The sequence below is a fragment of the Somniosus microcephalus genome, unplaced genomic scaffold (assembly GCF_052327205.1).
Source record: "Somniosus microcephalus isolate GS21.2 unplaced genomic scaffold, FLI_Smic_1.0 unresolved_chr1, whole genome shotgun sequence".
Taxonomy (NCBI): domain Eukaryota; kingdom Metazoa; phylum Chordata; class Chondrichthyes; order Squaliformes; family Somniosidae; genus Somniosus; species Somniosus microcephalus.
The window spans coordinates 133,190,467-133,214,084 of NW_028225179.1; the positions used below are offsets into that span (position 1 = coordinate 133,190,467).

General features: G+C 48.9%; 1 pseudogene across 1 annotated transcript in view; it reads left to right on the plus strand.

Annotated features, from left to right (window-relative positions):
• Positions 1 to 17,593, plus strand: part of LOC147095869 (guanine nucleotide-binding protein-like 1) — a 28,779-nt pseudogene extending 11,186 nt beyond the window's left edge. The window contains exons 4-9 of the transcript XR_015074577.1: positions 3,023 to 3,208; positions 8,355 to 8,533; positions 9,776 to 9,950; positions 10,156 to 10,286; positions 16,560 to 16,569; positions 17,169 to 17,593. The product of XR_015074577.1 is annotated as a guanine nucleotide-binding protein-like 1 (transcript). The remainder of the gene's footprint in view (positions 1 to 3,022; positions 3,209 to 8,354; positions 8,534 to 9,775; positions 9,951 to 10,155; positions 10,287 to 16,559; positions 16,570 to 17,168) is intronic.
• Positions 17,594 to 23,618: the final 6,025 nt, after the last annotated feature.

A 23,618-nucleotide genomic window follows, 5' to 3' on the forward strand; every position in this document is an offset into this window, starting at 1 on the left:
TAAATAACATGAAATAACTATTTTAAACAATAATTTACATTTTTGAAAAAAATAATTTTATAAAAAAACGGGGCTAAAAATACACTTACCTTACTTTAAAGTATTTAAAAATAATAAACCTGTGGAAAAAATGTTCTAATTTTAATTAATTTTAAAATGAAGTCCTTACGCCTGGTTTTTAAATGTGTAAAATGTAGAGGCCTTCACGCACGGAGAAACCTGTAAAAAGAAAGTAAGATCAACGCGCACGCGCAGACTCCCACGCGCATGCGTTCGACCTCTGAACCCCTTGGTTCAGAGGATCGGAAATGCCGGTTTCCCGCGCATGCATAGTGCATGCAAGAAACTGGCACTTCCATCGGGTCCACGCGTGAGTACTCCGTGCATACTCACGCATTGGGACCCGAATTTCTGGGCCATTATGTTAAGTTCCTCACCCTCATTACACCCTTGGTTCCCACCATTTTTGGTATGCTTTTTGTGTCTGTGAAATATTTGTTTAAAGTTTCAGACATTTCCTTATTCCCCATAATAATTTCTCCTGTCTCAGCCTCTAAGGGACCAACGTTTACTTTTGCTACTCTCTTCCTTTTTACATACTTGTGGAAGCTCTTACAATCTGCTTCTATATTTCTTGCTAGTTTTCTCTCATATTCTATTTTTTCCCTTTTTATCAATTTTTTGGTCAACCTTTGCTGGTTTCTGAAACTCTCCCAATCCTCAGGCTTAGTATTATTCTTTGCAACATTATAAACTTCTTCTTTCAATCTAATGCTATCCTTAACTTCTTTAGTTAGCCACGATTGGATGACTTTTCCCGTGGAGCTTTTGTTTCTCAATGGAATGTATTTTTGTTGAGAATTATGAAATATTTCTTTAAATGCTAGCCACTGCTTATCTACCGCCATACCTTTGAATCTATTTTTCCAATCTACCTTAGCCAACTCGCCCCTCATACCTGTGTAATTGCCTTTATTTAAGTTTAGGACTCTAGTTTCGGACTTAGGCAAGTCACTCTCAAAATTAACATGACATTCTATCATATTGTGATCACTCTGCCCCAGAGGATCCTTTACTATGAGATTGCTAATTAACCCTGTCTCATTACACAGTACAATATCTAAAATAGCCTGTTCCCTGGTTGGTTCCATTACATATTGTTGTAGGAAACTGTCCCGAATGCATTCCATGAACTCGTCCTCCAGACTACCTTTGCCAATTTGATTTGTCCCAGTCTGTATGAAGTTTAAAGTTCCCCAAGATTATTGCATTAACTTTGTTGCATGCTCCTACTATTTCTTGATTCATATTTTGTCCAACCGTACAGCTACTGTAAGGGGGCCTATATACTACTACCAGTGTTTTCTGCCCCTTGTTATTCCTCATCTCCACCAATACTGATTCTACTTCCTGATCTTCCGAGCCAAGATCCTTTCTCGCTACCGTCCTAATGTCATCCTTTATTATCAGAGCTACTCCCCCTCCTTTTCCATTCTGCCTGTCTTTTCGAAACATCAAGTACGCTGGAACATTTAGTTCCCAACCTTGGTCACCTTGCAACCATTTCTCTGTAATGGCTATTAGATCAAATCCATTTGTCTCTATTAGTGCCACTAGTTCATTTATCTTGTTATGAATGCTTCATGCACTCAGATAAAGTGCCTTTAATTTAAAATGTTCCCATTATTCCCTGCATTGACCTTATCCCCTGCTGCATTGTTACCGTTAAACTCTCTGTCCCTTCCTGTCACACTCTGCTTATTTTTACCCAAATCGCTACACTGCTCTATTGCCCTGACCTTTCTCTTTAGATTTTTAAGTTTCCCCTCATGTGATCCCTACTCCTCCTTTTTTTAGTTGAAAGCCCAATCTACAGCCCTAGTTATTCGATTCACCACGACGCTGGTCCCATCCCGGCTAAGTGGAGCCCGTCCCGATGGAACAGCTCCATCTTTCCCCAGTACTGGTGCTAGTGCCCCATGAATTGAAACCCCATTTTCCCACACCACTCTTTCAGCCACGCATTTAATGCTCTGATCTGCTTGACCCTATGCCAATTTGCGCGTGGCTCAAGTAGTAATCCAGAGATTATTACCCTTGTTGTTCTGCTTAAACTCCCTCAGCAGAACCTCATTGTTAGTTCTACCTATGTCCTTGCTTCCTACATGGACCACAACAACTGGATCCTTCCCCTCCCACTCCAAGTTCTTCTCCAGCCACGAGGAGATATCCTTTACCCTGGCACCGGGCAGGCAACACAGCATTCAGGACTCTCTTTCGCGGCTGCAGAGAACAGTATCTATCCCCCTGACTATACTGTCCCCTACTACTATCACATTCCTTCCTTCTCCCCCCACTTGGATGGCCCCCTGTACCACAGTGCCGTGGTCAGTTTGCCCATCCTCCCTGCAGTCCTTTTCCTCATCAATACAGGTAGAAAGTACCTTGTACCTGTTGGACAAGGTCCAGGGCTGAGACTCCTCCATCACTACATCCTGGGTCCCCATACTTTTCTGACTCGCAGTCCTCTCCTGTCCCTGACCACTGACGAACTCTAAAGTACGACTTAACCTAAAGGGTGCGACTGCCTCCTGGGACAAAGTGTCCAGGTAACTCTCCCCCTCCCTGATGGATCGCAATGTCTGCAGCTCGTACTCCAGCTCAACAATTCTGAGCCGAAGTTCCTCGATTTGCAGACACTTGCTGCAGATGTGGTTGCTCGGGATCGTGATGCTCTCCACAGACCCCCACATGCTGCAGTTACGACACACCACCTGCCCTGTCATCTGTAACCTGGTTTAATTAATTAATTAAAGATTTTATTCAATCGATAGTTTAGGTTTATTCTTTGATTATTTTATTTCGTTTAAGTTATTAATTTAATAAGTACTAGCAAGATGCAGTTTCTCAGCTCTTAATTTAACCCCCTTCCCTAACTTAGAGAGCAAAAAAGAGCTGTAATACTCACCAGCCAATCACCTGCCTTCTTGAATCGTGTAACTGCTTTTCTGTCTCTTGCTAGTGGACTTGACCAGTTGGAAGGAGAAGATGGAGCGGGACGCGGCAAACACTCACCACGAGGACCTGACCGACGAGGAGGACGAAGATGATGCTGTCCCGGTGGAGCATCAGACGGATTCGGCCATGGAAATGTGCGCACCGGTGGATGAACTTTACAAGGATGGCCTCCTCACCGTGGGTTGTGTGGGTGAGTTGGCACGACCGGCGCATTTGGCTTTTAACATGGTCGATGCAGTGGGTGGTAACCGCTGGAAACGAGCAGCTTCCTCCCTTCCCTTTAAAGACCCACATTTTCCTTGCCAAGAAAACAGGGCCATTCATGCAGTACACTTGACTACCACCAGATGGCAATACTGCAGAAACCCTATCGCTCAACTTGTCTAAAGCTGGAAAATGTCAAACTGTTCCTGCTTTGTGGCATTTCTTCATCCTCTCTACCTCTTTCCTCTATCCCCTTTCCTCTTCTGTCCTCTCTTCCCCTCTCCTCCTCTTTCCTCTCTTCCCCTCTCCTCCTCTTTCCTCTCTTCCCCTCTCCTCCTCTTTCCTCTCTTTCCCCACTCCTCCTCTTTCCTCTCCTGCTCCTCTTTCCCCTGACCCTCCATTTTCTCTTTCCCCTCTCCTCCCCCCACTCCCCTAATCTCTCTCCAGTTTTTCCAGAGGCCAGTGGGAGTTCAGTGAGCGGATGCACGAGCATTTCAGGATCTGAAGTCAAGATGTGGAAAATGTCCCAAACTGGAATTTGAAGAACAGTTTTGTGATGAAATATTCATCATCATCACTGCCTGTGACTGAGATCGGTTTCAGTGTCATTTCCCTTCCCCCAGACCTCATTGTATTGTGTACTGGAATGTGCTGTATTGTATACTGGAATGTGCTGGAATGTGCTGTGTGTAGGGCTCCGCCCATACCTGGCCCCGTTTGTAGGCTGGCTCAGTCTGGCCTCAGCCTCCAGAAAGAAGACATCACTCTCTTTTACGTGTTACGTTCTAAGTTAATAAAAGCCTTGTTTTTGTTCTGCTAACTTCGAGTCTCGGAATTATTGAGGCACATCAATTTTATTAACTTATTTTTCAACACTATGGATCAACTCCTGAAACCCGAACGTTTGGATTTGGATCAACATGCTCCGGATGCATCAGCACGCTTTGGACACTGGTTTGAGTGTATGGAATTCTTCCTGGACAATTCCGCAGCCGTCAAAGACGCTACGGACGCTGCGAGGATGAGACTCGGAATTCTGCGGAATTGGGTAAGCCACCGGGTTTACCCCCTCATCCAAGACGCCGAGACGTACCTGGCCGCCTGCGACATCTTAAAGGCGCATTACCAGCAGCCTACGAATGAGGTGTATGCTAGGCACCTGCTCGCTACCCGCGCACAGCGACCTGAGGAATCGGTGGAGGAGTTCCTAAGCACCCTGAAAATGCTTGGCAAAGACTGCAAGTGCCGAGATGTAAAAGCCGCAGTGTACACTGACGAGCTTGTTCGCGATGCCTTCATCACAGGCCTCAGCTCCACTTACATCCGGCAAAGACTGCTGGAAAAAACGGGGTTGGACCTGAAACAGGCTGCGGACACTGCGCGATCCCTGGATGTGGCCCAGAGAAACTCGGACGCCTACTCTTCAGCCCGCGCTGTCCACGCTGCCACGTGTGCACTGAGGGCGCCGCCATCTTGGAAGGCATCTTCCCCGCCCGACAGCCCGACACCGGCTGGGCCCCGCTCTCCCCCCAGAAGCCCTACGACAGCCGCGACGCGTCAGGGACCCAACTGCTACTTCTGCGGGCAGCCAAAGCACACCAGAAACCTGTGCCCAGCGAAAGGCACCACCTGCTTTAAGTGCGGTAAGAAGGGGCACTTCGGGAAGGTGTGCAGAGGGAACCCCGCCGGAAAACCAACCGCCGGAAAACCCGCCACCGCCGCGTGTGCGCCGTGGGAGCGGCCATCTTGGACGCCATCTTGCCCGACCTCGTGGGGTCCGCCATCTTGTGAGCAGACAGCGTGGACGCCATCTTGTATCGATCAGGGCCCTACAGTGGCATCGGTCACAGTGGACCAGACCAGGCCGCACCCGCTATCCAGATCAATGGTGGACATCGAGGCAAACGGGTGCCGGGTTAAATGCTTAATTGACAGTGGAAGCACGGAGAGCTTTATCCACCCAGAACTGGCACAACAACTCTCCCTAAAGGTAGTCCCTACTCAGGGTACCATCTCTATGGCTGACAAAACCCAGACATCGACCATTCTGGGTTACTGCACGGTACAATTGTGCGTTAACGGAACTGTATATGATAATTTTAAAGTATTAATCATGAAGAACCTATGTGCGAGCGTGATCTTGGGCCTGGATTTCCAGTGCAACCACCAAAGCATCACGCTCAAGTACGGTGGGTCCCAGCCGCCCCTCACAGTGTGCGGTCTGGCTACCCTGAAGGTAAAGCCGCCTTCGCTATTCGCGAACCTTACCCCTAACTGCCGGCCAATAGCGACCAAAAGCAGGAGGTACAGCTGGGAGGACAGGCAGTTTATCACGACCGAGGTAGACAGGCTCCTGAAAGAGCGATTATTGAACGCAGCAACAGCCCGTGGCGCGCCCAAGTGGTAGTGGTAAGGGGTAGCGAGAAGAAACGGATGGTGATCGACTATAGTCAAACGATCAACAGGTACACCCTACTAGACGCCTACCCGCTACCCCGCATATCAGAAATGGTGAACCAAATCGCCCAATACCGGGTGTTCTCCACCATCGACCTCAAGTCAGCGTACCACCAGCTCCCTATCAGACCAGAGGACCGCCCGTACACCGCCTTCGAGGCGAACGGACGCCTCTACCAATTCCTCAGAGTCCCCTTTGGGGTGACGAATGGGGTCTCGGTCTTCCAGAGGGAGATGGACCGCATGGTCGATGACCACCACTTGCAGGCAACCTTCCCCTACCTCGACAACGTCACCATCTGCGGCCACAATCAGCAGGATCACGACTCGAACCTCGAGAGGTTCCTGGAAACCGCACAAAAACTCAACCTCACCTACAACGAGGACAAGTGCGTTTACAACACCACGCGCCTCTGCATACTAGGCAGCGTGGTGGAGAATGGGGAAATCGGACCAGACCCCGACCGATTGCACCCGCTACGGGAGCTGCCCCTGCCCAACACTCCCAAAGCCCTGAAAAGGTGCCTGGGGTTATTTTCTTATTATTCCCAATGGGTCCCCAACTACTCCGACAAAGCCCGCCCCCCTCTTGAAAGCATCCTCTTTCCCGCTCTCTGCTGAGGCCCACGCCGCCTTCAAAAGCATTAAGCAGGATATTGAGCGGGCCACGCTACAGGCAGTGGACGAGAACACTCCATTTCAAGTGGAAAGTGATGCGTCTGACTTCGCCTTGGCGGCCACCCTCAACCAGGTGGGGCGGCCCGTAGCTTTCTTCTCGAGGGCCCTCCAAGGGCCCGAGATCAGACACTCCTCCGTGGAAAAGGAGGCCCAAGCCATCGTGGAGGCAGTGCGCCACTGGCGCCACTACCTAGCCGGCAAACGCTTCACCCTACTTACCGACCAGCAGTCGGTAGCGTTTATGTTCAATAATAAACAGAGGGGGAAGATTAAAAATGATAAGATTCTTAGGTGGCGGATCGAGCTCTCCACCTTCGAGTACGACATCATTTACCGGCCAGGGGCCCTTAACGAATCCCCTGATGCCCTCTCACGAGGGATGTGTGCCAGCACCACCGGGGATCGGCTACAGACCCTCCACAACGACCTCTGCCACCCAGGGGTCACGCGGCTGTTCCACTTCATAAAGTCCCGTAACTTACCCTACTCGATTGAGGAAGTTCGGTCCCTGACCAGGAACTGCCGCACTTGCGCTGAGTGCAAGCCTCGGTTCTACCGCCCAGATAGAGCCCACTTAATCAAAGCTACACGGCCCTTTGAGCGGCTCAGCTTAGATTTCAAGGGCCCCCTCCCGTCCGTCGACCGCAATGTTTACTTCCTGAACATTGTGGACGAATACTCCTGGTTCCCATTCACCTTCCCCTGCCCAGACATGACCAGCGCCACGGTCATTAAATGCCTCAACAGCCTGTTCTGCCTGTTCGGTATGCCGAGCTACATCCATACGGATAGGGGGGCGTCCTTCATGAGTGAAGAGCTACGCCAGTACATGCTGTCCAAGGGGATCGCCACGAGCCGTACCACCAGCTACAACCCCCGGGGTAACGGCCAAGTGGAGCGACAGAACGGGACAGTATGGAAAGCAGTCACTCTAGCTCTAAGGACCAAGGGCCTCCCTATCTCCCGCTGGCAGGAAGTCCTCTCGGATGTGCTCCATTCGATACGGTCGCTATTGTGTACGGCCACTAATACCACGCCTCATGAACGAATGTTTGTCTTTCCCCGGAAATCCACCTCGGGCGTATCCATGCCATCATGGCTCTCCACCCCAGGTCCGGTACTCGTGCGAAGGCATGTGAGGGGCCACAAGACGGACCCTCTCGTGGAGCCAGTACACCTACTCCACGCCAACCCCCGATACGCATATGTCCGGCACGCCGACGGAAGGGAGGACACCGTGTCCATAAAAGACGTCGCCCCAGCCGGCATCGACAACAACCACGGCAATAGTGGCAACGACGATCACAGCAACTCTTACCCACCCACTACTCTTTCATCACCCCCGGAAGAACACCGACCAACGGCACCCCCACCAACTACCCCTTCAACAACCCTGGCGGCACCCCCGGCAGAGACCCAGGAGGCTACCGGGGACACCCAGCCGACACCCGCGGCACCGCAACAGCCACGTCGGTCGCAGAGGACTATCAAACCCCCGAACAGACTAAATCTATAGAAGGGGTGAATGTGATGAAATATTCATCATCATCACTGCCTGTGACTGAGATCGGTTTCAGTGTCATTTCCCTTCCCCCAGACCTCATTGTATTGTGTACTGGAATGTGCTGTATTGTATACTGGAATGTGCTGTGTGTAGGGCTCCGCCCATACCTGGCCCCGTTTGTAGGCTGGCTCAGTCTGGCCTCAGCCTCCAGAAGAAAGACATCACTCTCTTTTACGTGTTGCGTTCTAAGTTAATAAAAGCCTTGTTTTTGTTCTGCTAACTTCGAGTCTCGGAATTATTGAGGCACATCAATTTTTTTCTCTCAATCCTTTTGAGTTCCAGCTGCCCCATAAGAAGGAAAGAGCTTGGCTTCTTTCACCTCCTCAGGTCGTCCCAAAGCACTTGGCTGACAAGAAATGACTTTCCTAGTGTGGTGAATTTGTACAGGGCTCAAAGTCAGGGGGTAAAATGTCTCTTTCCTTGTCTCGCTCAGGGTTCCCGAATGTGGGCAAGTCGTCTCTCATCAACGGCCTGGTGGGGAAGAAGGTGGTGAGCGTGTCCCGGACCCCGGGTCACACCAAGTACTTCCAGACCTACTTCCTAACTCCCACCGTCAAGCTCTGCGACTGCCCGGGTCTGATCTTCCCGTCACTCGTGGACCGTCAGCAACAGGTCAGTTAATGCCGCTGTCTGTTTTGTGAAGGTCAAACACTGCAACAACAACCCGCATAGAGCAAACTCAGGAGAGCTAGCAGAGAATCTGACACCGAGTCACATCAGGAGACATTAGGACAGGTGACTGGCCACAGAGGAATGTTTAAAGGATCGTCTTAAAGGAGGAGAGAGTGAGGGAGAGGTTTAGGGAGGGAATTCCAGAGCTTAGGGCCCAGGCAGCTGAAAGCACAGCCACCAATGGTGGGGCAAAGGGAGTGGGGAATGCGCAAGAGGCCAGAATTGGAGGAGCACAGAGATCTCGGAGGGTTGTAGGGCTGGAGGAGGTTAGAGAGAGGGAGGGACAAGGCCACCGAGGGATTTGAACACAAACTCTGGGAAGTAGTTTCAGGAATAAACACTGTTTCGTGAAACACAGCTGAGCCCGTTGCCGTCCTCCCTTGACCTCCACACGCGTGTGTTTTTCCAATGGGGGTCACTAGATGGCGGTCGGGAGCAGCCAAGCCAGGCTCATTCTTTTTGGTCCCACCCCGGGGCACTGAGGCTAAATGTAGCTCCCCTAGCGGCACTCTGCCTGAGGTTAACTAACTCAGCACACTCTGGGGATTGAAGCTGGGATCATCTTGGTGTGTGTGGTGTGTGTACCACTTCAGGCTGTGCACCAACTTACTGAACCACTGGGGTAAAAGTGAAGAAAGACTTGCATTTCTATAGCGCCTGTCACAACCTCAAGATGTCCCAAAGCGCTTCACAGCCAATGAAGTACATTTGATGAGCAGTCATTGTTGTAATGTAGGAAACGCGGCAGCCAATTAACACACAGCAAGCTTCCACAAACAGCAATGAGGTAATGACCAGATAATCTGTTTTAGTGACGTGATTGAGGGAATAAATATTGGCCAGGCCACCGGGGATAACTCCCCGGCTCTTCTACAAAATAGTGCCGTGGGATCTTTTACATCCACCTGAGGTGGGAGACGGGACCTCATTTTTAACGTCTCATCCAAAAGACGGCACCTCCGACAGTGCAGCTCTCCCTCAGTACTGCATTGAAGTGTCAGCCTCGATTTCTGCTTAAGTCTCTGGAGTGGAACTTGAACCCACGACCTTTGGTCTCCGAGGCAAGAGTGCTACCCACTGAGCCCCGGCTGACCACTGAATGGGCCGACCATTCACCCTCCCCCTCATTGAGTCACTTGGCTGGTTTCTGAAGATTGCAGTTTTGCCTCCCTCTCCCTCTAGATTCTGGCTGGGATTTACCCCATAGCACAGATCCAGGAGCCTTATACCTCCGTCTGTTACCTGGCCACGAGGATTCCCGTGCAGAAGCTGCTGAAGCTCAAGCACCCTAACGTGGAGGAGGACAGGCCCGGGGAGCAGGCCGAGGACAAGTTCAGGGCCTGGGGCATCTGCGAAGGTAACTGGACGACGAGATTAGCAGTGGGGGATTGTGGGTTGGGGAAAGAGGAGAAGAGGCTGTTTACTAGTTATATTTAAAATAATCAATGAGGTGAAAAGCTTTTTTTGCCCTTGCGTCTTGTATTGATAACGAGCTCCAGGCTGGACCTGGGGTGAGAATTGATGTCTTTCTGACATAGCGTCCGTCATTTGTCTCCTTGCAGCCTGGGCAGAGAAGAGGGGCTACAAGACGGCTAAAGTTGCCCGGAATGAGGTGTACCTGGCGGCCAACAGCATCCTTGGACTGACTGTGGACGGGCGCCTGTGTCTGTGCATGCGACCCCCAGGCTACACCGTGACCAGGTAAGGCCTCACAGCGTCGGCGGGAATCTCGAGCGGCAGAGCGTGGCTATACAAGTCCCAGAGACCAGGTAAGGCCTCAGTGCGTCGGCGGGTGTTTCAGCGGCAGCAGTGGGGCTATACAAGTCCCAGAGACCAGGTAAGGCCTCAGTGCGTCGGCGGGTGTTTCAGCGGCAGCAGCGGGGCTATACAAGTCCCAGAGACCAGGTAAGGCCTCAGTGCGTCGGCGGGTATTTCAGCGGCAGCAGCGGGGCTATACAAGTCCCAGAGACCAGGTAAGGCCTCGGTGCGTCAGCGGGTGTTTCAGCGGCAGCAGCGGGGCTATACAAGTCCCAGAGACCAGGTAAGGCCTCAGTGCGTCGGCGGGTATTTCAGCGGCAGCAGCGGGGCTATACAAGTCCCAGAGACCAGGTAAGGCCTCGGTGCGTCGGCGGGTGTTTCAGCGGCAGCAGCAGGGCTATACAAGTCCCAGAGACCAGGTAAGGTCTCAGTGCGTCGGCGGGTGTTTCAGCAGCAGCAGCGGGGCTATACAAGTCCCAGAGACCAGGTAAGGTCTCAGTGCGTCGGCGGGTGTTTCAGCGGCAGCAGCGGGGCTATACAAGTCCCAGAGACCAGGTAAGGCCTCAGTGCGTCGGCGGGTGTTTCAGCGGCAGCAGCGGGGCTATACAAGTCCCAGAGACCAGGTAAGGTCTCAGTGCGTCGGCGGGTGTTTCAGCGGCAGCAGTGGGGCTATACAAGTCCCAGAGACCAGGTAAGGCCTCAGTGCATCGGCGGGTGTTTCAGCGGCAGCAGCAGGGCTATACAAGTCCCAGAGACCAGGTAAGGTCTAAGTGCATCGGCGAGTGTTTCAGCGGCAGCAGCGGGGCTATACAAGTCCCAGAGACCAGGTAAGGCCTCAGTGCGTCGGCGGGTGTTTCAGCGGCAGCAGCGGGGCTATACAAGTCCCAGAGACCAGGTAAGGTCTCAGTGCGTCGGCGGGTGTTTCAGCGGCAGCAGTGGGGCTATACAAGTCCCAGAGACCAGGTAAGGCCTCAGTGCGTCGGCGGGTGTTTCAGCGGCAGCAGCGGGGCTATACAAGTCCCAGAGACCAGGTAAGGTCTCAGTGCGTCGGCGAGTGTTTCAGCGGCAGCAGCGGGGCTATACAAGTCCCAGAGACCAGGTAAGGCCTCAGTGCGTCGGCGGGTGTTTCAGCGGCAGCAGCGGGGCTATACAAGTCTCAGAGACCAGGTAAGGCCTCAGTGCGTCGGCGGGTGTTTCAGCAGCAGCAGCGGGGCTATACAAGTCCCAGAGACCAGGTAAGGCCTCAGTGCGTCGGCGGGTGTTTCAGCGGCAGCAGCGGGGCTATACAAGTCCCAGAGACCAGGTAAGGCCTCAGTGCGTCGGCGGGTGTTTCAGCGGCAGCAGCGGGGCTATACAAGTCCCAGAGACCAGGTAAGGCCTCAGTGCGTCGGCGGGTGTTTCAGCAGCAGCAGCGGGGCTATACAAGTCCCAGAGACCAGGTAAGGTCTCAGTGCGTCGGCGGGTGTTTCAGCGGCAGCAGTGGGGCTATACAAGTCCCAGAGACCAGGTAAGGTCTCAGTGCGTCGGCGAGTGTTTCAGCAGCAGCAGTGGGGCTATACAAGTCCCAGAGACCAGGTAAGGTCTCAGTGCGTCGGCGAGTGTTTCAGCAGCAGCAGTGGGGCTATACAAGTCCCAGAGACCAGGTAAGGTCTCAGTGCGTCGGCGGGTGTTTCAGCAGCAGCAGCGGGGCTATACAAGTCCCAGAGACCAGGTAAGGTTTACCAGTCTCCAGTCTGGGAACTCGGAGGGAAGGAGAGAGGTAAAAAGTAATCCAAGTGTGAAGTCACCAGAAAGCGGGTAAGTGATTGGTTGGTGAGTATTTCTCCCTTTTTAAGCTTAAATCTCTTTGGTTTATAGTTTCTAAGGTGTGATATTCACCATCTAGAATCGGGGCAGAGGGTATTTAAGAATAATAATAAATTTAATCAATTACATAGAATGGGAGATCAGGTGATGTGTTACTGCTGCAATATGTGGGAGCTGGTGAACACCATTGATGCTCACAGTGATCACATTTGCAGTAAGTGTTGGCTGCTCGAGGAACTCCGGCTCCATGTTGAAGAGCTGGAGTCCGAGCTTCAAACACTGAGACAAATCAGGGAGGGGGAGAGTTACCTGGACTCTGTGTATCACGAGGTATTCACACCAATTAGATTAATTAATTCAGATGTAGTCCGTGGCCAGGGTCAGGATGGTGTGACTAGAAGTGAGGCAGGTACAGGGATGCAGGAGGTAGTGTTGGAGGAGCCGCAGCCCTTGCACTTGTCCAACAATTTCGAGGCTCTTACTCCCTGTGAGGATGGGAACAGGGACTGTGGGGAGGATGAGCAACCTGGCCACAGCACTGTGGAGTGGGGGGCCATTCAAGTGGGGGGAGTTAAAAGAAATGTTGTAGTGGTAGGGGATAGTATCGTTAGGGGGATAGATAGAGTTCTTTGCAGCCAAGAGCGAGAGTACCGAAGGCTGTGTTGCCTGCCCGGTACCAGGGTTAAGGACATCTCCTCTGGACTGGAGAGAAACTTGGAGTGGGAGGGGGAGGATCCAGTTGTCGTGGTCCATGTTGGTACCAACGACATAGATAGGACAAGGAAGGAGGTTCTGCTGAGGGAGTTTGAGCAGCTAGGGGTCCAATTAAAAAGCAGAACCACAAGGGTAATAGCCACGAGTGAATTTGGCTAGGACAAATAAAATTAGAGAGTTAAATGCGTGGCTCAAAGACTGGTGTGGGAGAAATGGGTTTTGCTTCCTGGGACACTGGCACCAGTACTGGGGCAGGAGGGAGCTGTTCCGTTGGGACCGGCTTCACTTGGCCAGTGCTGGGACTAGAGTCCTGGCGGATCATATAACTAGGGCTGTAGAGAGGGCTTTAAACTAACTAGTGGGGGGGGGAAGTTCCTAGAGAGCAAATAATAAAAATGACAACAGAGAAGGTCATAGACTTAGGTAGCAGTGGGGACATTAAAAACCAGAGCGTGTCAGGAAGGGGCAGAAGGTATGGAGTAAAAGGTAAAGTAATAAAAAGGGCAAAAGCAGGAACTAAGTGTCACAAAACATCTTTGAAAGTTCTCTATCTGAATGCACGTAGCATTCGTAACAAAATAGACGAGTTAATGGCACAAATAACTACATATGGGTATGATCTTGTGGCCATTACAGAAACATGGCTGCAGGGGGACAATGCCTGGGAATTAAACATACCAGGTTATTTAACGATCAGGAAGGACAGGCAGGAAGGAAGGGGAGGTGGGGTGGCTATGTTAATAAAGGAAGGAATCACTGTAATACAGAGAAATGATATTGGGTCAAAAGATCAAGATAATGAAACAGTTTGGGTGGAGATAAGGAATAATAAGGGGAAAAAAACACTAGTGGGCATAGTCTATAGGCCTCCGAACAGTTGCAACTCTGTTGGACGGAGTATCAATCAGGAAATAGTTGAGGCTTGTAATAAGGGAACATCTATAATTATGGGGGATTTTAACTATCATATTAATTGGACAAATCAAATTGGGCAGGGCTGCCTTGAGGATGAGTTCATTGAGTGTATTAGGGATGGGTTTCTTGAGCAGTATGTAACTGAACCGACCAGGGGGCAAGCAACCTTAGATCTGGTCCTGTGTAACGAGACAGGATTAATTAAAAATGTCCTAGTAAAGGATCCCCTTTGAATGAGTGACCATAACATGGTTGAATTCCATATTCAATTAGAGGGTGAGAAGGTTGGATCTCAAACAAGCGTGCTAAGCTTGAATAAAGGAGACTATGAAGGTATGAGAGCGGAATTGAGTAGAGTGGATTGGGAAAATAGATTAAAGGGTAAGACGATACATGATCAGTGGTGTACATTTAAGGAGTTATTTTACAACTTCCAAAAAATATATATTCCACTGAGAAGAAAAGGGTGTAAAAGAAAAGACAGCCATCCGTGGCTAAGTAAAGAAATTAAGGATAATATTCAACTAAAAACAAGGGCATATAAGGCAGCCAAATCTAGTGGGAGGATAGAGGATTGGGAAAACTTTAAAAGACAGCAAAAAAATAACACAGATTGATTAAGAAAGGGAAGATAGATTATGAAAGTAAATAAGCAAAAAATATAAAAACAGATAGTAAGAGTTTTTATAGTTATATAAAAAGAAAAAGGGTGGCTAAAGTAAATGTTGGTCCCTTAGAGGATGAGACCGGGAAATTTATGGTGGGAAATATGGAGATGGCAAAAACACTGAATGAATATTTTGTATCAGTCTTTACAGTAGAGGACACTAAGAATATCCCAACACTGGACAAACAGGGGGCTATAGTGGGGGAGGAGCTAAACACGATCAAAATCATTAAGGAAGTGGTACTCGGTAAAATAATGGGACTCAAGGCGGATAAATCACCTGGACCTGATGGCTTACATCCTAGGGTCTTGAGGGAAGTGTCGGTAGGGATTGTGGATGCATTGGTAATAATTTTCCAAAACTCCCTGGACTCGGCAAAGGTCCCGGCAGACTGGAAAACTGCTACTGTAACACCCTTATTTAAAAAGGGCAGTAGACAGAAGGCTGGAAACTATAGACCGGTTAGCCTACCATCTGTGGTAGGTAAAATTTTGGAGTCCATTATTAAGGAGACAGTAACAGGACATTTGGATAATCATAATTTAATAGGACAAAGTCAGCATGGTTTTATGAAGGGGAAGTCATGTTTGACAAATTTGCTGGAGTTCTTTGAGGAAGTAACATATAGGGTGGATAAAGGGGAACCAGTGGACGTAGTGTATTCAGACTTCCAAACGGCATTTGACAAGGTGCCACACAAAAGATTATTGCTTAAGATAAAAAATCACGGGATTGGGGGTAATATTCTGGCATGGATAGAGGATTGGCTATCTAACAGAAGGCAGAGAGTTGGGATAAATGGTTCATTCTCAGACTGGCAATCAGTAACTAGTGGTGTTCCGCAGGGGTCAGTGCTGGGTCCCCAACTCTTTACAATCTATATTAACGATTTGGAGGAGGGGACCGAGTGTAACATATCAAAGTTTGCAGATGATACTAAGATGGGAGGGAAAGTAGTGAGTGAGGAGGACATAAGAAACCTGCAAGGGGACATAGACAGGCTAAGTAAGTGGGCAGAGATTTGGCAGATGGAATACAATACTGGAAAGTGGGAGGTTATGCACTTTGGCAGGAAAAATCGTAGAGCAAGTTATTATCTTAATGGCAAGAAACTGGAAAGTACTGAAGTACAAAGGGATCTGGGGGTCCTGGTGCACGAAACTCAAAAGGTTAGTATGCAGGTGCAGCAAGTGATTAAGAAGGCCAATGGAATGTTGGCTTTCATGGCTAGGGGGATAGAATATAAAAATAGGGAGGTATTGCTTCAGTTGTACAAGGTATTGGTGAGACCGCACCTGGAATACTGCGTACAGTTTTGGTGTCCATACTTAAGAAAGGACATACTTGCTCTCGAGTCAGTACAAAGAAGGTTCACTCGGTTAATCCCGGGGATGAGGGGATGGACATATGAGGAGAGGTTGAGTAGATTGGGACTCTACTCATTGGAGTTCAGAAGAATGAGAGGCGATCTTATTGAAACATATAAGATTGTGAAGGGGTTGGATCGGGTGGATGCGGGGAAGATGTTCCCAATGATGGGTGAAACTAGAACTAGGGGGCATAGTCTTAGAATAAGGGGCTGCTCTTTCAAAACTGAGATGAGGAGGAACTACTTCACTCAGAGGGTGGTAGGTCCATGGAATATGCTGCCCCAAAAAGCTGTAGAAGCTACATCATTACATAAATTTAAAACAGAAATAGACAGTTTCCTAGAAGTAAAGGGAATTAAGGGTTACGGGGAGCGGGCAGGAATTTGGACATGAGTCTAGGTTTGGATCGGTCATGGCCCTGTGGGTAGCGGAGCGGGCCCAGGGGCCGTGTAGCCTGATCCTGCTCCTATTTTGTGTGTCTAATTCTGTTTAGATTCAGGAGATGGTTCTGTGATAGTGGATTGGCGGTTAGGATCAGATCAGTCATGATCTTATTGAATGGCGGAGCAGGCTCGAGGGGCCGATTGGCCTACTCCTGCTCCTATTTCTTATGTTCTTATGTGAGGGCTCGCTCGACTTGTGCACCAAGTGTCAGTGGGAGCGGCTGTGGGGAGTCGAGCCAGAGTTGAGCCTGGGACATGAATCCCCACTATAGAGCGCTGCAATCACTGGCAGGTAGAAAAAGGCAAACTTCTCGCCACCCAGATCGCGAGATCTCTGCGGGCAGCTTTGTTCGGGGCCAACGGCGAACTTCACAGTCCTCAAGAGGCGGTGTAACCGGGGCACTGCACAGTGCGAGGATTCACCCTCTGACCGCTTTACCGTTTTGGCTGCATTGTTTAACATTCGGCTTGCTTTGCTGATGAGCTGCTCTGCAGTGGTTGGACCTGATTTGAGCGGTTAAAATATAGATGCAAGTGTTGGCCATTGGACCTGCTGTGCCTTTTTCTCATTCGTAGTATCTTCCAGCGCAGGAGGGTGTTCGGCCCATCGTGCCAGTGCTGTCTCTTTGAAAGAACAATCCAATTAGCCCCACTCCCCAGTCTTTCGCCACTGTCCTGCAAAATCTTTCCCTTTCAAGTATTTATCCAATTCACATTTGAAATTTGCTAATTATAAAGGGTTTTGATGGAGTAGTTGGGAGAAACAGTTGCCACTGGCAGGAGGATCAGTGACCCTCCCAGAGGAGAGAGCGCACAATTCACGATTAATGATTGTTGTTGGGAGAGAAAGCGAAGAGGATGAATTAACTTCAGTTCTCTCTCTCTCTCTCTCTGTTCTTAGCGGACTGGCAGCAACACGTCGAGACGCTGGAGATCGCGGCTCTTCAGGACGTGCACAGGCAGCAGAGCTCCGACGACGAGGACGAGATCTCCAGCTCCGATCAGGAGGACGATGAGAAAGACCAGGACGCTGATGAAGAGGAGGAGGAGGAAGACAGGGATGGGGATGCGAGAGAGGAGCAGTCAGCGCTGGCGAGCAAAGGGCACAAGGGAGCCTTCCTCAGCAAGAACAAGTTCGCCCTGCTCCAAGAGGACGAGTGCTAACTTCCTGCTGGTCCGGACCGCGCGGTGCCGGGACTGTGGGACCGGGGACCTTTATAAAAACGATGCATGTGCATCTTCCCACAGCAGCGTCACCCCTGCTGTGTATCACTTCATTCCGGAGTGCATTGAGGAGACCCATTCCAAACCTTACCGGGAATGTATTGCTCGATTTCAATACAGCTTTATTTACCTTAGCCATTGCAGCGAGAGGCTCGCCATTCGCCATCTCTGGTTACCGGGCTCTGCAGACACAGGTAGAGGAAGGGCCGGGTGTGAGTGAGTGACTTTATCATCAGCCTTTGCTCTCTGAGTTTACTGAGGAAAACGATTGCTATTTTTTGTTTAAATGCTTGTGATCTTATTGGGCCAGGCAGCTGGGATGAGTTACTGAGCCCGATCGTGTGATGGAGCTGGATTAACATCAGTACAGATGCAGTCAATAACGCAGGGTGCTGGGGAGGAGGTGTTACTGAGTGACAGTGAGGGAGCTGGTTTAACATCAGTGCAGATACAGTTTAGATCAAAGTTTAATTTGAAGATAATGGGGAGAATTTTCCTTGACTCTGAGCCACTGACATTTGCTTTCCTAATTGCTCACTGTACCTGCATGTTAACTTTCAGTGATTCGTGTACAAGGACACCCAGGTCTCTCTGAACACCAACATTTCACAATATCTCACCATTTAAAAAAAAAATGCTTTTTTATTTCACCTACCAAAGTGGATAACTTCACATTTCTCCACATTATATTCCATTTGCCATGTCCTTGCTCACTCAGCCTGTCTATATCCCCTTGAGCCTCTGCATCCTCCTCACAACTTACATTCCCACCTGGCTTTGTATCATCAGCAAACTTGGATATATTACATTTGGTCCCCTCATTAAAATCATTGATCTAGATTTGTGAATAGCTGAGGCCCAAGCACTGATCCCTGTGGTATCCCACTAGTTACAGCCTGCCAATCCGAAAATGACCCGTTTATTCCTACTGACTTTTCTTTCTGTTAACCAATCCTCAATCCATGCTAGTATATTACCTCCAATCCCAAGAGCCCTAATTTTGTTTAATAACCTCTTGTGTGGCACCTTATCGAATGCCTTCTGAAAACCAAAATTCACCACATCCACTGGTTCTCGCTTATCTATTTTGCTAGGAAACATCACAACCAAGCCAAATCCTATTCTTACCCAGTGTCACCGCCAGATGTTTCCTTGGGTTCAGTGTCACTGACCACTTCTTTTAAGCAGATTTCACGTAACCTAGGTGTCAGCCGTGGCTCAATGGAGAGCACACTTGCCTTTGAGTTCGAAGGTTCAAGACATAGTGGTTATGTTACTGGGCGAGTAATCCGGAGGCCTAAACTTATGATCCAGAGACATGAGTGCAAATCCCACCACGGCAGCTGGAGAGTTGAAATTCACTAATGGTGACCTTGAAACTATCCGATTGTTGGAAGAGTCCCATAACATGATAGAATTCTTCATTAAAATGGAAAGTGAAGAAGTCCAATCCGAAACTAGGGTCCTAAATCTAAATAAAGGAAACTACGATGGTATGAGGAGTGAGTTGGCTATGATAGATTGGGGAGTTTCATTGAAAGGCATGACGGTGGATAGGCAATGGCTAACATTTAAGGAACGAATGCATGAATTGCAACAGTTGATGGGTGTTTTTGTGACTGGAAGGCCGTTTCCAGTGGGGTTCTGCAGGGCTCACTATTAGGTCCCTTGCTTCTTGTGGTATATATCAATGATCTTGACTTGAATATAGGGGGAATGATTAAGAAGTTTGCAGATGATACTAAAATCGGCTGTGGTTGATACTGAAGAAGGAAGCTGTAGACTGCAGGAATATATCAATAAATTGGTCAGGTGGGCAGGACAGTGGCAAATGGAATTCAATCCGGAGAAGTGTGAGGTAATGCATTTGGGAAGGGCTAACAAGGAAAGGGTATACACATTAAATGGTATGACACTGAGTAGAGGAACAAAGGGAACTTGGAGTGCATGTCCACAGATCCCTGAAGATAGCAGGCCAAGTAGATAACGTGGTTAAGAAGGCATACGGAATGCTTGCCTTTATTACCCATGGCATAGAATACAAGAGCAGGGCGGGTTATGCTTCAAATGTATAAAACACTAGTTAGGCCTCAGCTAGAGTACTGCGTGCAGTCCTGGTCACCACATTACAGGAAAGATGTGATTGCACTAGAGAGGGTACAGAGGAGATTTACAAGGATGCTGCTGGGAGTAGAGAATTTTTGCCATGAGGAAAGACTGGATAGGCTGGGTCTGTTTTCCTTGGAACAGAGGAGACTAAGGGGAGACCTTATTGAGGTGTATAAAATTATGAGGGGTATAGATAAGCACCTACTTCCCTTAGCAGATGGGTCAAAAGCCATGGGGCACAGGTTTAAAGTAATTGGTGGAAGGTTTAGAGGGGATTTGAGGGGAAATTTCTTCACCCAGAGGGTTGTGGGGGTCTGGAACTCACTGCCTGTAAGGCTGGTAGAGGCAGGAACTCTAACCACATTTAAAAAGTACTTGGATGTGCATTTGGGATGCTCTAATCTGTATTGCTACGGACCAAGAGCTGGGAAGTGGGATTTGGCCGGCGCGGACACGATGCACCAAAATGGCTTCCTTCTGTGCTGTAACTTTCTGTGATTCTGTGAGTTATACGTTCCTTTCTGGCGCAAAAAACACAAAAGGAAAAGCGGCCCAACCATGGCTAACAAAAGAAAGTAAGGATCATTTTAGATCCAGAGGAGTCATATAAAGTTACCAGAAAAAGTAGCAAGCCTGAGGATTGGGAGCAGTTTAGAGTTCAGCTAAAAAGGACCAAGAGATTGATTAAGGGGGGAAAAATAGAGTATGAGAGTAAATTTGCAAGGAACATAAAAGCGGATTGTAAAAGCTTCTACAAGTATGTATAAAGAAAAAGATTAGTGAAGACAACAGTTAGAAATGGGAGAATTTATAATGTTAGAAACGGGAGAATTTATAATGTGGAACAAGGAAATGGCAGAGCAATTAAACAAATACTTTGGTTCTGTCTTCAAGGAAGAGGACACAAATAACTTCCCAGAAATGCTAGGGGTCCAAGGGTTTAGTGAGAAGGAGGAATTAAAGGAAATTAGTATTAGTAAAAAAATAGTGCCGGGGAAATTAATTGGACTGAAAGCTGATAAATCCCCAGGGCCTGATGATCTGTGTCCCAGAGTACTAAAAGAGGTCGCCATGGAAATAGTGGATGCATTGGTTGTCACCTTCCAAAATTCTATAGGTTATGGAACAGTTCCTGCAGATTGGCAAATGTAACCCCACTATTTAAAAAAGGAGGGAGAGAGAAAACAGGGAACTACAGACCGGATAGCTTAACATCAATAGTAGGGAAAATGCTAGAGTCTATTATAAAGGATGTGATGACAGGACACTTAGAAAATATTAAACGGCAATAGACAAAGTAAACATGGATTTATGAAAGGGAAATCGTGTTTGACATACCTACTGGAGCTTTTTGAGGGTGTAACTGGTGGAATAGATAAGGGAGAACCAGTGGATGTGGTGCATTTGGATTTTCAGAAGGCCTTTGATAAAGTCCCACATAAGAGGTTAGCGTGCAAAATTAAAGCACATGGGATTGATGGTAATATATTGGCATGAATTGAAAATTGGTTAACAGACAGGAAACAGAGAGTAGGAATAAATGGGTCTTTTTCGGGGTGGCAGGCGGTGACTAGTGGGGTACCGCAAGGATCAGTGCTTGGGCCCGAGCTATTCACAATTTTTATAAATGATTTGGATGAGGGAACAAAATGTAATATTTCCAAGTTTGCTGATGACACGAAACTACGTGGGATTGTGAGTTGTGAGGAGGATGCAAAGAGGCTTCAAGGCGATTTAGACAAGTTGAGTGAGTGGCCAAATACATGGCAGATGCAGTATAACGTGGATAAGTATGAAGTTATCCAGTTCGGTAGGAAAAACAGAAAGGTAGAGTATTATTTAAATGGTGCTAGATTGGGAAATGCTGATTTACAAAGGACCTGGGTATCCTTGTACACCAGTCACTGAAAGCAAACATGCAGGTGCAGCAAGCAGTTAGGAAGGCAAATGGTATGTTGGCCTTCATTGCAAGAGGATTTGAGTACAGGAGCAAGGATGTCTTACTACAGTTGTACCAGGCCTTGGTGAGACCACACCTGGAGTACTGTGTGCAGTTCTGGTCTCCTTACCTAAGAAAGGATACACTTGCCATAGAGGGAGTGCAGCGAAGGTTTACCAGACCGATTCCTGGGATGGGGGGATTTTCCTAGGAGGAGAGATTGGGTCGACTAGGCCTGTATTCACTAGAGTTTAGAAGAATGAGAGGGGATCTCAATGAAACATAAAATTTTGACAGGGCTAGACAGATTGGATGCAGGGAGGATGTTTCCCCTGGTTGGGTGGTCTAGAGCGAGGGGACACAGTCTCAGGATATGGGGTAGGACATTAAGACTGAGATGAGGAGAAATTTCTTCACTCAGAGGGTGGTGCACCTGTGGAATTCTCTACCAGAGAAGGCTGTGGAGGCCAAGTCACTGAATATATTTAAGAAGGAGATAGATGGATTTCTAGACACAAAAGGCATCTAGGGGTATGGGGAGAGAGCGGGAATATGGTATTGAGATAGAGGATCAGCCATGATCATATTGAATGGCGGCGCAGCCTCGAAGGGCGAAATGGCCGACTCCTGCTCTTATTGTTCTATCTTTTTCGATGTGTCTATGTAAATGCCCATCTGATTCACTAATGTCCTTTAGGGAAGAAAATCTGCCGTCCTTACCCAGCCTGGCCTATATGTGACTCCAGACCCACAGCAATGTGGTTGATTCTTAACTGCCCTCTGAAATGGCCCAGTCGACACCCCCCTCCCCCCAAAGTCCTCCTTTCTAACAGCTGGGAAGCTGTCCCGTAGACGAGACTAACCGAGCAACAGTCTGACATAGTCATACTCACAGAATCATAGCTTACAGCAATGTTCCCGTTAATCTGGAGGTCCCATGCAGGCCACTTGCCAGCTTTACTGTGGGAAAAACCGCACATGCGTGGAAAGTTGAATGGGCCACGCAGCCCATTAAAGGGGCCAAGCAACCAAAAAAGAAATAGAGGGAACATTGCCTTTCAGTCAATGCCCCAGACTACTCCATCACCATTTCTGAGTATATCCTGTCCCACCAGCAGGACAGATCCACCAGAGGTGGTGGCACAGTGGTATACAGTCGGGAGGGAATGGTCCTGGGAGTCCTCAACATTGACTCCGGTTCCCACAAAGTCTCATGGCTTCAGGTCAAGAAAAGCTCCTGCTGATTACCGCCCTCCCTCAGCTGATGAATCAGATCTCCTCCATGTTGAACACCACTTGAAAGAAGCACTGAGGGTATCAAGGGCACAGAATGTACTCTCGGGTGGGGACTTCAATGTTCATCACCAAGAGTGGCTCAGTAGCACCACTACTAACTGAGCTGGCTGAGTCCTGAAGGACATAGCTGCCAGACTGGCCTATGGCAGGTGGTCTGAGAACTAACATGAGGGAAAACCTACTTGACCTCGTCCTTGCCAATCTACCTGTCGCAGATGCATCTGTCCATGACAACAGTGGTAGGAGTGACCACCGCACAGTCCTTGTGGAAGCAAAGTCCTGAGTACACACTGAAGACACCCTCCATCGTGATGTGACACTACCACCGTGCTAAATGGGATTGATTCGGAACAGATCTAGCAGCTGAAAACTGGGCATCCATGAGGGGCTGTGGGCCATCACCAGCAGCAGAATTGTATACAACCACAATCTGTAACCTCATGGCCTGGCATATCCCTCGCTCTACCATTACCATCAAGCCAGGGGACCAATCCTGCTTCAGTGAGAAGTGTAGATGACATGCCAGGACCAGCACCAGGCATACCTAACAATGAGGTGCCAACCTGGGGAAGGTACAACACAGGACTACATACGCGCTAAATAGCAGAAGCAGCATGCTGTAGACAGAGCGAAGCGATCCCACAACTAACAGATTCGAGCAAAGCTGCAGTCCTGCCACATCCAGTCATGAATCGTGGTGGACATTTAAACAACTAACGGGAAGAGGAGGCTTTGTGAACATCCCCATCCTCAATGATGGCGGAGCATAGCATGTGAGTGCTA